Consider the following 17570-nt stretch of genomic DNA (forward strand, 5'->3'; position numbering starts at 1 on the left):
ATATGCCCTGAAAGGAGAAGAAAAGTTGAACAAAAGACATGAGCACAGAAAAAGAGTTAGAGGTGGAAGGTTTACTAGAGGAAGATTTCAAGGAGGAAGAGGATGTTCCGGAGGAAGAGGAACCTATATAGATCAAAGAAAGGACAAAGAAGTAAACAAGGAAGGTAGTTTATACTGGAAAGAAGACAAGAATTTCTATCGGAGAAGAGAACCCGATCATTACCGAAATGAGGGTTTTGGAAAAGATGACAAAAGACAATAAAAGAGAGTGTTTAGAGGAACTTGCTTTAAGTGTGGAGGAGAAGGACATCGTGTTTTCGAATGTAAGAAGACAAAGAACACTGGGAGGACAACATTGGTATAAGAAAACCTCACCAGATCAGCTAACAAACTAGAAGATGGAGAACTGTTGATGATGAGGAGAAATTTGTGTCATATCAGAGAGGATGAAGAGCCCTTGCAAAGGAGAAATTTGTTCAAGACTAGATGTAAGGTATTTGGTAAGTGTTGTAAAGTAGTTATTGATAGTGGTAGTTCAGATAATCTTGTTTCGGAAGAAATAGTGAATAAATTGGAGTTGGAAAGGTTGAGACACCCTAAGCCTTATCAAATAGCATGGATTCAAGATGATCATAAGTTGTTAGTAAGTGAGCAATTCTTGGTAAAATTGAAAATTGAAAATTATCATGATGAAGTTTTGTGTGATATTATGCCTATGGATATTTGTCACATTTTGTTGGGAAGAGATTGCTAGTTTGATAGATAGGCAATGCATGATGGAAGAAAGAATATATATACACTATTGTAATGAATTTTTTGGTGGATGGAAGGAAATTCCTAGATGGAATGAGACCATGAGAACATTTGTTTTGCCTTAGTTCCTAAGAAGACTGAGACCCAAGAGCATGAATAACAACCAGAGGAGATAAAGGAGTTGTTTATAGAGTATGAATACATCATTTCACATAATGTGCTTGATGGATTACCACCTGTGAGGAGTATCAGTCATTGCATGAACCTAATTCTCAGAGCTAGTTTGCCTAACAAAGCTGCACACCGGATGACACCGACAAAGAATGAAGAGTTGAATAGACAAGTGCAGGAATTGTTGAAGAAAGATTTGATCAGAGAAAGATTGAGTCCTTGTACAGTACTAGCAATGTTAGCACCTAAGAAGAATGGAGAATGGAGGATGTGTACCGATTCCAAAGAAATAAACAAGATCATAGTGAAGTACCGGTTTCCTTTGCCTATGATGGATGACATAATGGATTGTTTGAGTGGAGACAAATACTACACAAAGATAGACTTGAAGAGTGGATATCATCAGATTAGAATCAGAGAAGGAGATGAGTGGAAAACAACAATCAAGAAAAATGAAAGATTGTATGAATGGTTTGTGATGTCATTTGGGTTGACTAATGCACTGAGTACATTCATGAGGCTGATGAATGAGGTATTGAATAAATTCTTGGCTAAGTTTGTTAGCTGACATTATGATTTTCAGTAAGACAAAACATGAGCATTTGTTGCATTTGAGACAAGTTTTGCAGAGGTTGAGAGAAGAGAAGTTGTTGATAAATCTAAAGAAGTGCAGTTTCATGAAGGAAGAGTTAGTCTATTTGGGATTTGTGATATTTACAGATGGATTAAAGATGGACACTGAGAAGATAAAAGCAATTGTTTAATGGCCTACACCAGAAAGCATTGGAGAGGTAAGATCATTTCATGGATTGGCTAGCTTCTACCAGAAGTTTATTGAAAATTTCAGTTCTATTTGTAGCCATATGACTAAAACAATGAGAGGCGATATGAAGAAATTCAAGTGGACAACCGAAGAAAATAAGAGTTTTAAATTGCTGAAGCAAAAGGTGACTGAGCATCCTGTGTTAGCTTTACCGAATTTCAACAAAGTATTTCAAGTAGGCTGTAATGCAAGTGGAAATGCAATCGGAGCCATGTTAAGTCAAGAAGGGAGAGTAGTAGCTTATTTAGGTGAAAAGTTGAATGATGCAAAAAGGAGATATTCAGTGTATGATCATGAATTTTATGCCATAGTTCAAGCCTTGAAGAGGTGGAGACATTACCTGTTGCCTAAGGAGTTTGTGTTGTATACTGATCATCAATCCTTGCAGTATTTGAACAGTCAGAGTAAGTTGAATCAAAGATATATGAGATGGGTAAGGTTTTTGCAAATTTATACCTTTGTGCTGAAGCACAAGAGTGGGAAGTCAAACAAAGTTGTTGATGCATTGAGTAGAAAGAGGAATTTGCTGATAGAGATGAGAGTGACAATATTAGGATTTGAGGAGTTGAAGACCTTGTATGATGATGACCTAGATTTTCTAGAACCTTGGAAAGCATGTAGAGCACCGGTTATGGTAGATAGAAGTAAGTAGTTGTATTATTTCATTCAGGATGGGATGTTGTTCAGAGGAGTTCAGTTGTGTATAACTAAGAGTTCTATGAGGGAGAATCTAATAAAGGAGAAGCATAGTGGAGGATTAGCTAGACACTTTGGTGTTGACAAACCAATAACATTGGTGAGTGAACATTACTTTTGGCCTCAGATTCATAAGGATGTCAAGAAATTTGCGCAGAGTTGTAGAGTTTGTCAGGTTGCAAAAGGTAGTAGTCAGAATGTGGGATTTTATAACCCTTTGACAGCTCTGGAGAGATCTTGGGAGGACATAAGCATGGATTTCATACTTGGATTGCCTAAGACACAGAGAGGGAATGATTCTATATTTGTAGTGGTGGATAGATTCTCGAAGATGGCTCATTTCATACCTTGTAAGAAGACATTAGATGCAGTACATGTAGGTGACTTATTTTTCAAGGAAGTGGTAAGATTACATTGAGTAACTAAGAGCATAGTTTCAGATAGAGACACTAAGTTTGTTGGTTATTTTGGAGGACACTTTGGAAGAAGATGAAGATAGATTTGGAGTTCAGTTCTACTTTTCACCCACAGACTGATGGATAAACAAAGGTAGTAAACAAGAGTTTGGGAAATTTGTGGAGATGCTTGGTTGGAGAGAAGACCGAAAGTTGGGATTTGATTCTTGCACAAGCCAAGTTTGCCTACAATAAATTAGTGAACAAGAGAACCAGAAGAACATCCTTTGAGATTGTTACCAAAGCACACCCTAGAGGCATATTAGAATTGAGGGATATCAATAATGAAGACAAGAAGAGTGCAGAGGTAGAAGAATTTGCAGATCATATGAAGGCCTTACAAGTTCAGGTTAAGCAACATTTGGAGGAAATGAACAACAAATATAAGGAAAAAGCAGATGAGAAGAGAAGACATAAGGAATTTGAAGTTGCCGATGAAGTGATGGTGTACCCAAGGAAAGAAATATTCCCAGTTGGAACATATAACAAGTTGCAGATGAGAAAGTTTGGACCTTGTAAGATTTTAAGGAAATTCATTTCCAGAAATGCATATGAAGTAGAGTTACTGGATGGTTTGGGTATTTCACCTATATTCAACATTGTCAATCTACACCAGTATCATGAATCATAATTCAGTAAAAACAATATTGTAGATTTGGAGAAACAGTTGCCCCGGAAGGAACCAGATCAGATTGAAGATATTTTGGATAGTAGGATTGGGTGTAGCACCTGGAGCAGACAATACAAGGACTATCTTATGAAATGGAAGGATAGATCAGTTGAAGATTCATATTGGATTTCTCAGGCAGAGGTAGACCGCCTTGGTTTTGCTCTGACCCTAGAAAAGTGAGGCACTCACTTTTTTTAACAACCTCGGATGCCTAATGTAGGAGCATCCTTGGTTCTTGGCAATCTTGCATCAACCAAAAATATATTTTTTTCAATTTGTTTTCTATTTTGCACTTTCAACATTTCTTTCTGCATTTTCTTGCATTTGCTCATCTGATCTTGTGGAGCTAGATTTTGCTTGTAATCATGATTATCTTCTTTATTCCTAGACTGCGAGACGTTTGGATCTTTTTTCGGCAAGTTATCACTTCCGGATTTCAAGACAATTTTCTAGCTTAGAACACTGAAACCGTTCGGACCTATTTTCTATTGGTGAATCTCGTGGATCCTTTCCGTAGCTTGCGGAGCCCCAGTTCACTATTTCCAACATTCCTTGGTGTGCAGCCGACCTTCCCTTTGATCCACACTTATTCCTTTGGATTTTCTAGAGGATTTTCATTGGCAGAGGCCGACATGGGGGTTTTGCACGTTTCATCATGTTCATCATTGTTTGATTCTTCTTGGGCTGACCAAATCCCTCTAGATCATATAAATCAATGCAATTTAGCTTGTAGAAGTAAGTTGTGGGGAACTGGGAAGATCTATCTTGAGGTTAAGAGGTTCGATATAGATCGAGACTATTATTGAGCATGTTTGTATCATTCCAGTGAGCCTAATCTTGTAGCTTGCATGTTGCCGATAGATTGTAAATGATTTTTTATGATATAATCAATCAGTTCTGCAATGCCTCCATCATCTTATCTTGCTTTCATTGTGTTTACTCTTGCTACATGGTCTAGATCGATCTCATTGAGGTCCCTCATAATCGTAACTACTCCAACAATGTAATAGAAGGAGACATAATTTCTCTAAAAATAACACTTCTACTATGAATTACCTTTTGTGCAACAAGGTCCCAAAGCTTGTATCCTTTCACACCATAACTGTAACCAATGAAGATACATTTTACGGCCTTGTTATCCAACTTTTTTTTGCTTCTCCTTTGGCACATGTGCATATGCCTCACAACAAAAAACTCTAAGATCTCTTAGTGAAGGCTTGTGACCTGACCATGCTTCCATACGCATTTTATCGACAAGAGTTGATTTAGGAGACCCGTTAATCAGGTAGCAAGTAGTGGCAACACTTTCAGCCCAAAAATTTTGTTCTATACCAACATGATTTAGCATACTCCTAGCCTTCTCCATCAGTGTCTTGTTCATTCTTCTTGCAACTCTATATTCTACTATTGAGAATACGAAGTTGTCTTTTATCTATAAATGCCACAATCTTTACAAAATCTATCAAAATCATTGGAGAAAAATTCATTGCCATTATCAGTCCTCAAACATTTAATTTTCTTTCTAGTCTAAAACTCAACCATTGCTTTAAATTCTTTAAAATCGTTGAACTTCAGATTTACTCTTTAGAAAGTATACCCATGTCCTACTAAAATCAACAATAAATAAAACATAATATGTGGATTTTACAATCAAAGGAACATCTACAGGTCCAAACACGTCATAATGAATAAGATCTAAAATACCACAATATTTATAAGAACTTGAGTAAATTAAATGTGTTTATGTTTTCCATAAATGCAATGCTCACAAAAATCAAAGTCAAGATTATAATCATTCAAACCTTCAACAAGGTTTTTTATTTTTCAAGGTCCTTAGACCCTTTTCTCCAATGTGACCAAGCCTTTGGTGCCATAACACTATCATCTCTGTAGGTAATTTTGCTTCAAAAGAAAGAGCACCCTTAGGTACCCAAAAGCCATGTCCATCTGTTGAAGGTGAAACCCTCAAATCTTCCGATAGTGTATCCATAGATTTACTTTTTACAAAAGTGATATTACACTCAATAGTGTATGCCTCTAGCTTATACAAAGTGTTGAACCTGACACCTCTAAAAACCACCATAACACCCTTAATAATCTAACATCCTCCATCAGAAAATACTACCTACACACCTGCATCTATCAGTTTTCTCACAGATAATAAATTTTGTTTTAATCCAGGGATATGCAACACACCACTAATCCTTTTTATTCTACCATCAGGAAACCTGATTCTAACTTTACCTCGACCAACAATGTCTAAATCTGAATTATCACCCAAGTACACCTTACCTCCATTAAATTCTTCATATTTAAAAAACCAATCTCTATTGGAAGTCATATGAAAAGGTGCACCTGAGTCAATTAACCATACATCATTATTTGCATGAGTAGCCAAAGCTGCAATGAATGCATCACCATATTCCTTCTGGGACTCAGAATCAGAATCAAACTTCTTCTTTTCTTCTTTGCAGTCCTTATGAATATAACTTAAATTATCGCAATTCCAGCCAATGACTTTGGACTTTCTAGGAGATTTCAACCTTCCTTTGGATTTGGACTTATTGCGCTTCTCATTCTTCTTGCCTTTTTTCTTAGGTCTTCCATGAACAATTATCCCACTTCCTTCGAACTGATGGATACCTTTCTCCGTATCTCTTCACCAAGTAGGTCACCCACCACATCTTCAGACTTCAAAACAACAAAAGTACTACCAATAGCCATAACAAGAGAATCCCATGAATCAAGCAAAGAACAAAGCAAGATTTGGCATTTCTCTTCTTCGTCCATCTTAACACCAACAAATACCAATTGAACCACCAACATATTAAATGCTTCCAGGTGGTCTACAATTCGTCCACCTCTTCCATCTTCAAGAAATACAATTTCTTCCTCGAGAAAAATCTAATTTAATAAAGATTTGGCTTGATATGTCTCACCAAGCTAACTCCATAACTTCTTTGCAAAGTTCTCTTCGTGGACATTGATCAAAACAGAGTCTGCCAAACACAATTTGATTTGACACTTGTCTTTTTGATCCATAACATCATAGTGAGCAACCATAGTAGGATCTGTAGGTCTTGAGACATTCACATCAACAACATCCCATAGATCTCGATCTATTAGCAGATCTTCCATCTTCAACTTCCACATATCAAAATTACTTTCATTAAATTTCTCTACCTCTATTCTCCTTGATGAACTTGCCATCTGAAAATTCCTACAACAAGATCAAAAAGTATCTTCTACACAAGCTCCCACTTAAATCTAGATTAGTTCAAAAAACCCAACAACTCACAACTAAAACCAAATGTGATCAGGCTCTGATACCACTTGTAAGGAAGTTAAGTAGTGGAACAACTTTCTACACTAACCTTGAAAAGAGGGTAATCTAATTTTTTTACAGATCGTTACAATAGTTACATAAACTTAACATAAATAAATTTAATATCATGCATACCACAATACAACAATTTACGAGGGGAAAACCCTTTTGGGAGAAAAATCCCACACTCCAAAAGAAACTCAATATATTATTCAACAATCAATAACAAATTATAATATACTTGCAGAGAAATCTCTTCACATGAATCAAAGATTCAAAGGTATCTCAATAGTCATAAGACTCTTACACACAACCTCTATCTCACACATCTCATATATAGGAGATACAATACAAGAAACTGTCAAACGGTATTACAAAAGCATGGGCTAAAACCACCCAATAAAGTAGAGCCGACCTTATCTCTAATCTAGATGCTTTATGACATGTCAAAACACACATCCATACATGTTCCTTCCTTTTACAACTCATTTATGTGTCTGATGCAATTTATATTTCCTATTATACGAGTCCACATTTCCAGAGAACATAACTTGTGAACCATGTGTCCGAATGACGAACCGTTTGATGCACCAGAAAGCTCGTGAAATGCTCTATCACCTCATAACCTGCTATGCCAATTACACCCACTTTTTAGGGTATTTTGGAACCTCTAAAGCCCTCAAATTTAATTGAAAACTTTTTATCGCACCCTTCAAAAACATAAACTTTAATATCTTCAAAACTAGCTATGATCTTGTGACGAAAATTTACCGATAAGCTTATCTAGCCAATTTGAAGCTTTGGGGAGAATTTTGCACCATTTGTGCTAAAAAAAAACTTACTATAAATAGAAACATCATTTAATTGCAAGGTTGAGGCACTATTTTCCCAACAAATATTCTCAAACCTTTTCTAGACACCATCTTTCAATGTTTTCTCTCATAAACATCTTATCCTCCATCTTTGTAGTTTGTTGTAAAATTTATGCACAACAGTAGTATAAGCTGTAATTATGGACACTCGTATGACTGGCAAGTTTATGTGTATGTATCACACTCATTTTTAACTATGATCTATGAATAAGTTCAACACTTTTTAAATTTATATTTGCTTTCAGGGTTTGTTTCCCTTGTAATGATAAATTCCAACTTTATTTTCTTGAATTATTTAGTAGCTATCTCTGCAAACTCCTGAAATTTAAAACTCTTGCACTTCCAATTTTGCAGCTTAACAATAATGCTGAATTATTGCGCCTCTAACCTTGGTAGTGCAAATATTACTAACTATATATGGTGCTTCTTTCTTGTATGTAAGTAACATGTATCTCTCTCCCCTTCTTTATTAAACCTTTTTTTATTACATACTATCCTCAAACATCATATTATATCTTTTTGCAATAATACAAATAAATTAATTGTCTACAATTTTCCCATTGTGATTCCTTAAAATCTTATGCTTGCTTTGAATCAAGTTATCAAACTCTTACCTCAAAACCTTCTACTCATGTTCTACACCCCAAAAAAAGTACAACTCATACATTCTCAACACTCACCAACTCTCACCATTGTTGCTTCAAGTTAGGTATTTGATCCAATAATAAAATTTATCTCTTTAAATCCCTATTCAAATTTTGACTCCTTTTTACCTTTCAATCTAACACTTTCAATTAATTCTATTTTTTCTTGAATTCTTATGTTGGTTGATGTGATTTTGATAGGACAACTACAAGTCGTACAACTATACAACTTCCCCAATACTACTAGTCATAAGTGATGTTCCCACAACAAATAGGTATTCTATTCAACAATAATACACAACTTCTTACATCCATCTTCAACTACATTTCCTCAACCTTCCATTTCACTTTTTACTTTGCTCCAATGCTTCTTTATTTAAATTTTATACTATTTGTTTGTCATATATCCTCTTATATGTTATTAATTTTGGTAATATGATTTTATAGTTTTATATGCTCACCACATAGTCATAGCTATCAAATTCTATGGTCTCTTTCTGAATCTACCACAGTCCGCTTTGCAATAGCTCCACTCCACGTGAACATTTACAGTTAAAAATGATTTATGTTATTAAACTTCCATTGTAGTGAATCAAAATATTGTTTACTTGTAATTTCCCACTTCTCCTAAATATAAATAACTATTTTCGGTAGCTGGCTATAGTTATGCAACACATCTCAATCATATGGAGATAACATCATTCTTCATCCTCTCCTCTAAAAGGTAACTTGAATTATTACTTTTTGAGTTCTACATTTTATGAATCCATTGACCTTATTAAAGATATACTTTACTTGTAATTGTTTGATTCTTTTGAATGACAATTTCTATGTTTAGCAGCTTTTTCCAATTACACAAAATATTTCATACATGTTAAGAATACATCAAGCTCCACATATGCCAAATACATGCAATTCACTCACACCTTTCTCCATTTTTACCATTTGTCATCAACCTACATAATCAAGGTACTTAATCATTTCTTTGTTGTTTATCTTCTAACAAAATCCACATAAAGGCATTTCTTACTTCACTAATTTGTCCCTTTCTTGGTTTTTTTTATTGCTATTGTATATGTAGATGCTCTTTTAGAAACGATGCATGAACATAAGAAAGCAATTCTTGTCAAACCATGCCAACACAATAAAATAACACAAGCTTATAACAAGTAAGTTATTACTTTTTTTACATACTAGCGGCCATGTTCCTTTTTTATGCCTCCTCTCATCACCATATTTTAAAGACTATAGCACCCACTTTATTACAATAACAAATTATCAAGAAATGCACCATAATTATACAATTGATTGAATCCTAATTATTATTCTCATTTCACTATTTTAGGTGTCACAAAGTACACAAGATAGTAGCCAACCATTGTGCAGGAGGCCATGTCTCAAATAAGTTCTTTCTCTACTTTAGTCCCTACCAATTTTTCAATCTACTAGATGAAGCCTTTGCTTTAAGTTAGATGTAACTTAAAATACTAAACGTTTAAGAACAACATGTTGATAGTAGGCTTTATGATAAAGTTACATTTCTAATTTTTGTAAAATCTAGAGATGGAACCTCAAGCTAAGTACATATTATGTTGTTTTCTTGTAATTCCCAACTTGTCCTAATTATAAATAACTATTTTTGACAATTGTCTATAGTTATGTAACACATCTCAACCATACGAGGATAACATCATTCTTCATCCTCTCCTCTATAAGGTAACTTGAATTATTACTTCTTTAGTTCTACATTTTATGAATCCATTGACCTTATTCAAAATATACTTTACTTGTAATTGTTTGATTCTTTTGAATGACAATTTTTGTTTTTAGCAGCTTGCTCCAATTACACAAAACATTTCATACATGTTAAGAATACATCAAGCTCCACATATGCCAAATACATGTGATTCACTCACACCTTTCTAAAGATTTACCATTTGTCATCAACCTTCATAATCAAGGTACTTGACCATTTCCTTCTTGTTTATCTTCTAACAAAATCCACATAAAGGCATTCCCTACTTCACTAATTTGTTACTGTAGACACCTAAAATTGTCATGTCTAATTAAATAAATATTTTATTTATTTAATTATATAATCTTAATTCTTCTATTAATTAAATAAATCTTTATTTATTTAATTAATTCATTTATCTTCTTCTAGCCTTATTTCTCATTTAAATAAATACATTTATTTATTTAAATTATCCTTTTCCTAAATTAAATAAATATCTTATTTATTTAATTGATCCTACTTCTTCTATTAATTAAATAAATCTTTATTTATTTAATTAATTCATTAGCCTTTTCTACCTATGACACATGTCATTCATCTCTTAATTCCTACACTACCTACCTCTTTCATTATTTTATTATTTCTTTTACCTACCCTCTAATCATAGTCGACCTCCTTTTACACCTCTCAATCTTAACCCTCCATTTCTTATTGTGTCTTCTATTTAAGGAGATGCTTTCTTCATTATCAAACCCTAATCATTCTAATAAATCATTCTAATCACTCAGCCTAATCGATAATTTGGAGGACTCGACTACACTACGATCCTACTTGCAACCACATTCTGTTCTTTGTTGAGCTCTTGTGCATATAAAAATCTGAGAGCAAATATATATCAAGTAAGATCAATGGAGATAGGAAGAATGGAGATCCAAACCCTATTGGACATGTGATGGTATAATCTTTGTGATTTCATTTGATTTGCATTGTCTTAGGTAATCTTCATATGTTATGGTGGATCTTTGTTGATTGTTAGGCTAGGGTTTAGTGGTTGGATTCATTTAGCCTTTCAATATTGTTATTATTGTTATCCATTTTCACCATACACATTTTGGCACGCCCCGTGGGACATGTATTTTTCTTAGATCTGTGTTTTTTGCAGATTTTTCTAACCCTATATTGCTATTTTGTAAAACAATTTGGAGAATAACCTTGTGCAGCTAGGGTTCTGAACACAAAATCAAGATCTTGGAGAGATTTGATCATATCTCACAAACGGCTATGAAATTTTGCACCAAATTTTTTTTGCAAGTTGAAGAAAGTATCAGGAGCTCTCAAGCCAAAATTCAGAATTTTTGGAGCACATTTTCATTTTCTATGAATTTTTTATGATTTTTCATAAAAAATTAATTTTGAGAACAAATGAGAGAATTTTTCGGATTTTCTTATATTTTTGGAAATATCTCATAATTATACATAGGATCTATTCTTTGTGATTTTAATTTTGATGCAAAATATTTCCCTAAAAATCGGATCTTTAAAAATTAGGGTTTTTCTTTATTTTGATCAGATCTCACAAACCGTTTTTAATTTTGACATAAAATTTTTTGCGTAGGTCAGGAAACGTATCAGAACGATTCAGTAAAAATTTCAGATTTTTTGGATCTATTTTTCATTTTGTATGAATTTTTTATGATTTTTCATAAAAAATTAATTTTGAGAGAAAATTAGCGAATTTTTTGGATTTTCTTACATTTTTGGAAATCTCTCAGAATTATACACAGGATATGTTCTTTTTTATTTTAAATTTTATGCAAAATCATTCCTAAAAAATCAGATCTTTGAAAATTAGGGTTTTGCATTATTTTACTCATATCTCACAAACTGCTTGGATTTGTTGCAGAAAAATTTTTGTGCAAGTTTGGAAGACCATCAAGACTCTCCAGTAAAAATTTTAGATTTTTTGGATCGATTTTGCATTTTATATGAATTTTTTATGATTTTTCATAAAAAAATAATTTTTGGAGCAAATTAGCAAATTTTTTGGATTTTCTTACATTTCTGGAAATCTCTTGAAATTTTATAGGTGGTCTTTTTTTATGATGAATCAGATCTTTGAATTGGTCAACAAAACGCATTATTGAAGGCCCCTATTTCACAAAGTCTTTGGATCTAAAATTTACCTAACTTGTGTGCTTGCGGGAAGGGGTGATTATTTCAAACAATCCAAACTACTAATAAATATTTGTTGCAGATCCTTGGCAAGGGTTTTTGGATTTTTATTGTGTGCCTTGTTTTCATAGACTAGCAAACACTTCAATTGGTGCACTAAAATTGAATCATTGTCTTTTGTGTCTTGAGCAATAGGCTCTTTTTGTTCAATCTTTAGAGGGCCTGTCTTCCCATGTGGTCATTAGGACTACTAGTGAGAAGAGAACGACCCAAGTGGTAGCGAGGAAAACCCACCTCTTCCAAACCACTATAATCAAATGTATTCATGGTGAAAACTATGGATAACGTGTGCTGATTAGTTCATACTGACACTATGTCTCCCCATAAACCCGTTTGATCAAATTTATTTGATCATTTGTAGGGCGTAACCCCTACCGGCTGGGAGTCTTCTGTATTTACAGAGCTGAAAGTGCCGCATGTATGGCCACACGAGCGGATGCCCTTACTAGCACCTTTTTGTTTTAGAAGCCCAAATCCTTCTAGTTGTTGGGGCAGGAGGTCGGACCTCTGGTAGCGGCCCACACACATACGGTTCTTAGTAGAGATACAAAGTTCGCCATGGGGAGTTTTCATGGGGACTGATGCTTGGCTGACCCGAGAAGTGAGTGCCGAGGGTGGAGCCAGTGAGGTCAAGCATCTAAGTATCTGCTCTGAATAGCGTAGCCTCGGGGGTAAAACCCCATGTGGGATCAACAACTATTGTCTTGGCCAGCCATAAGAATTGTGCTTGACTTATGTTAAACTTTCAAAACATTCAACACCAAACAACAAAACATTGTGTCTTTTGTGTTTTCAAGTGTATGCAAAATATTTTTACATCAAACAACACACTTTTCTTGGAGAGTCTAAACACTTGCAAACATTGAGTCCTCATCAACATTGTGTCCTCTTGTCACGAAAAACAGTCAAACATTCAGATTTGGTCACAACTTCACAAATTGGAAAAATTTTACAGTCCAGCAAACAAGAGCAATCAGTTTCGGAATTCTTGAGCTTCCTAGGTTGTTTCTCCAGGTTTTCATCTAGCATTCAACTTGTCTTTGGGTCTCACACAATCCATCATTGCTTCGCATCTTACATTACATTCACATTTGTCTAAACTTGAGTCAAAAGGTCACTTGCTTGTCCTCATCATACTTTGTCAACACACTACATACAACAACACTTTGCTAAGTGGTCCCTCATCAAGGTTTCTTACCTTTGGGTCTCATTTGGTTTTACTTAGAGTCAAGGTCAACTTACCTCATCAAGAGAAACTATCCTCTCTTTGGAAGTCACACCTACTCTACTACATACATACTTGGTCTTACACTTTGGACATTGCAAGTACACTTCAGACTCATTTACATTCCATTCAACTCTTGGTCTTCCATACTCTTTCCATTTTTCATCTAGTCTCTCACATCTTGGTCAATACCTAGTTCATGGTTGAAACTCGTCTTCAAAAATCTAGGAGAGAAACTAAAGAGGCTCAAGAGTCCGCAAACATGAGTTCTTATGAGTATGACAATGAGATCTTTTTCAATTCTGATCACACTACATTGCCGGACATGGATGTCTATAGAAACATTCCAAATGTGGAGAACATGGACACTACAAACAACAATGTTACACACAATGACAATGTGGACAACTTTTCAGTACATTCAGCAGATGTGGAAGAATCCATTATGAATCCCCATTTCAATCGATTGGTTGAGGAAATAATGAGGAGAGATAGACAATACTTCTTACACATGATGGCACAAAGTGGAGCCAAGATACCTCATGATTTTGACATGTCTCAAATAATGGAACATAGACCTTTGCAACAACCTCACTCCAACATGGATCAAAGGAGACCTAATAGTGGAGGAAATAGAGGACCACACATGGTACCTGAATCACCATCAGCTTTGCTTAAAAAACCAGAGGTCCCACATACACATGGTCAAACATATGATACTCACCTTCGCAGACCATTATGGAAGTCTTATGGAGAAAAATATGCTCATTCACATATCAATGCTAAGGATCAACCACCAAAGCAATGGGATATTCCAAGGCATGCTCAAAATTTGGACACAAGGAAACCTCATGTCAAATTTGGGGGCAATACAATAGAACATGACATGCCTGTAGAGTATGGAATACATGCACAAAATAGATATGGTGTTCCTCAACATGAATCTATACCAAGTGGTCCATATATGCAACATCATTACAGACCTCCTCCATATGAACATGTGTATGATCAATATCATCCATATATGCAACATGCACCTCCTCCAATGGGTACCTCAAACATAGGATATGGTCCAAGAAGTCGATCTCCACCTAAGAGCAATTTGGAGCAACAAATCAGGGACTTACAAAAGAAAATGGAGGACATAAATACACCGAAGCCAACATACACAATGAGAGACATATGTCCTTATCCATTTGACAAGAGCATTCCAATGCCTCCTTTTCCTACACACTTTGTGACGCCTAAATTTGATAAGTATAGAGGAAAAGGGGATCCTAAGGCACACATAAGACAATTTTTCACAGCTTGCATTGAGGTAGCAGCAGAAGAGACATATTTGATGAGATTATTCCCACAAAGCTTAGGTGATCAAGCTATGGAATGGTTCTCCCAACTTCCACCTGGTATTAAGTCATGGGGTGACCTAGTAGAAGCATTTATTCAACATTTCTCCTACAATATAGAGACAGACATATCAGTCACTACTTTGTGCAACACCAAGCAAAAAGAGGGAGAATCTTTTGCATCATTTTTACAAAGATGGAGAAATCTAGCCAGCAGATGCTCTTGTGAGATTCCACAAAAACAAATGGTAGAGATGTTCACCCAAAATGTTAACAAAGAGATTGGTTATGACTTAAGGAAAGCTTGTTTGTCTACCTTCAAGGACGTTATCGAAAAAGGCTTAGCAACAGAAAAGGTCCTAATTGAACAAGGAGTCATTAAGATATTTAAGGAAAACAAAGATGACTTTAAAGGAAAAGACAAGCCAAGATTTTGGAATAAAAACAAGAACACCGTCAATGATGGTGTTGTTGATGCCAATACAGTGCGACCCAAATTCATTTTTTCTGGATCAAATCAGGTGAATACTCAAACAACTTCCAGATCATGAAGGAAGTACACCCCATTGGGAGAACCACTTGAGTTAGTTTTCAAAAAGCTTGTGGCAAACAAGGTGATCACAGTTCCAGATTTTCCTCCATATGAACCAAAGGTCAAACCAAATTGGTGGAATGATGATGAGTATTGTGAATTTCATAAGAGCAAGGGTCATAAAACAGGTAATTGTCATCGATTGAAGAACATCATACAAGATCTCATTGATAGAGGTGACATTGAGATTGAGGGACATTCCTCCAATCAAGAACATGAGATGTTTAAGGAACCATTCCCAAAAACATGACAAGGGAAAAGCTAAAGCCACAGATGACCAAACCAACTATACCAGAGCATCCTATAACTATGATTCAACTATCAATCACATCTCGATGGACAATTACGTCTCTACTATTATCATCAAGGACAAAGCATCTGAGAATTCTACCCAAAGACCCAAGATTGTCCTAAAAGGTATTGGATCTTCTTCCGAACCTACCTCTGAATGTCATGTTACAACTTGCCAAAGTAAATTCACTTTGCAAGGTTCTCCAGCTAAAAACACTGCTTCCTCATCAACCAAGCCTGAGTACGATCTTGTAGAACAATTAGGGAAGACACCCACACTTATCTCAATCCTTGAGCTCTTACGCATATCCCCCGCACATAAAGCCATTCTTGACAAAACTTTGAGAGACACTATCATTCCTACTGATCTAAACGTGGACCAGTTTCAAGCCATGGTGGGATACCTTTCCATTCCACACTCCCTTACATTCACAAAAGCCAATGACTCCTCCGTAAGTCAGCCACATAATGCACCTTTACACATTGAAGCTTTCATACACAAACATAGAATCAAACGAGTCCTGATAGATGGAGGAGCAGGTCTAAACATTTGTACATTGAGCATAATTAAACAATTGGGATATTCTGATAAAGCTGTGAATTCTACAAACAAAATCACCATCAAGGCATATGACGATGAAGAGCGTTCATCCAAGGGCACAGTCACCTTACCTCTCAGAGTTGGGCTAGTTACAAAGGATGTGGTTTGTCAAGTACTTGATCTGGATCTCACATACAACATATTGCTAGGACGTCCTTGGATTCATGAAATGAGGTCAGTCCCATCTACATATCATCGATGTATCAAGTTTCCACACAATGGAGTTGAAGTGACCGTTAAAGCGGATCCAAATCCATTCATATATTGCAACACTTTGCAACCTACATCAGAAATAACAATTCCAGCTAATCGAGAAGCTATTCCATCTTCAACATATGTGGATCCAGAATCCTTAAAAGCTTCTACATCAAAGCAAACAGAGCTAAAAGAAAAGTTAAAGATTAAAGACATGGGATGTGGTGAGTATATCTTTCATGTTGATCAACTCCCACTATCTCCTAAGGTATTCAGTCAACAGGAACAACCTACAAGCAATATGCAAGACCAAGGAATTGGGTGTGAACCACCTAGTGTTGTGGCTACTAAGTCTGAATGCAAATCTCCTCTAGCGGTGCAAGCAACTCTTGATATCAATAGTCCTAAGAGTGGTTCCAGCGAAGAATCTATTGAGCATATCGCCAGCCCTCTTGATAACTCACATAGCCTTACCATATCATCCACTCATTCCATTTCCACTCCACTTCCAGACTTGGATCAACAAGAATTACAAAAGCCCTTACTCATTGGGGATCAAAAATCAAGCTTTGAAAAGAAAAATCTACAAGTCAAAAATAAAGAAAAGTCCTTTAGTCCAAATCAAAATCAAAAGCTATTGGACTCTGCAAAAATCAAGGTCAAGGATAAAAATTCTATAAAAGAAAAAGAGAAAGAGTTGATCTCCCCTAATATCAAAATAACTGGGGGCAAAAATTCTACAATTGTAAGTCAAAAAGCATACTTGTTGATCCTAAGTCTCCATCATGCTATCCTACTTTCACTTCTTTTCACAATCATAAGCCTTCATCAATCATCCACTTGTTCCACACATCCTTTACCTTCTGGTGATACATCATGGACCTTTAATGGAGCTTCCTCGAAGGACTTTGCTATCAGGGATGCCCAAACTTTTTCAGGTGACA

The sequence above is a fragment of the Cryptomeria japonica genome, chromosome 7 (assembly GCF_030272615.1).
Source record: "Cryptomeria japonica chromosome 7, Sugi_1.0, whole genome shotgun sequence".
NCBI classification, from domain to species: Eukaryota; Viridiplantae; Streptophyta; class Pinopsida; order Cupressales; family Cupressaceae; genus Cryptomeria; species Cryptomeria japonica.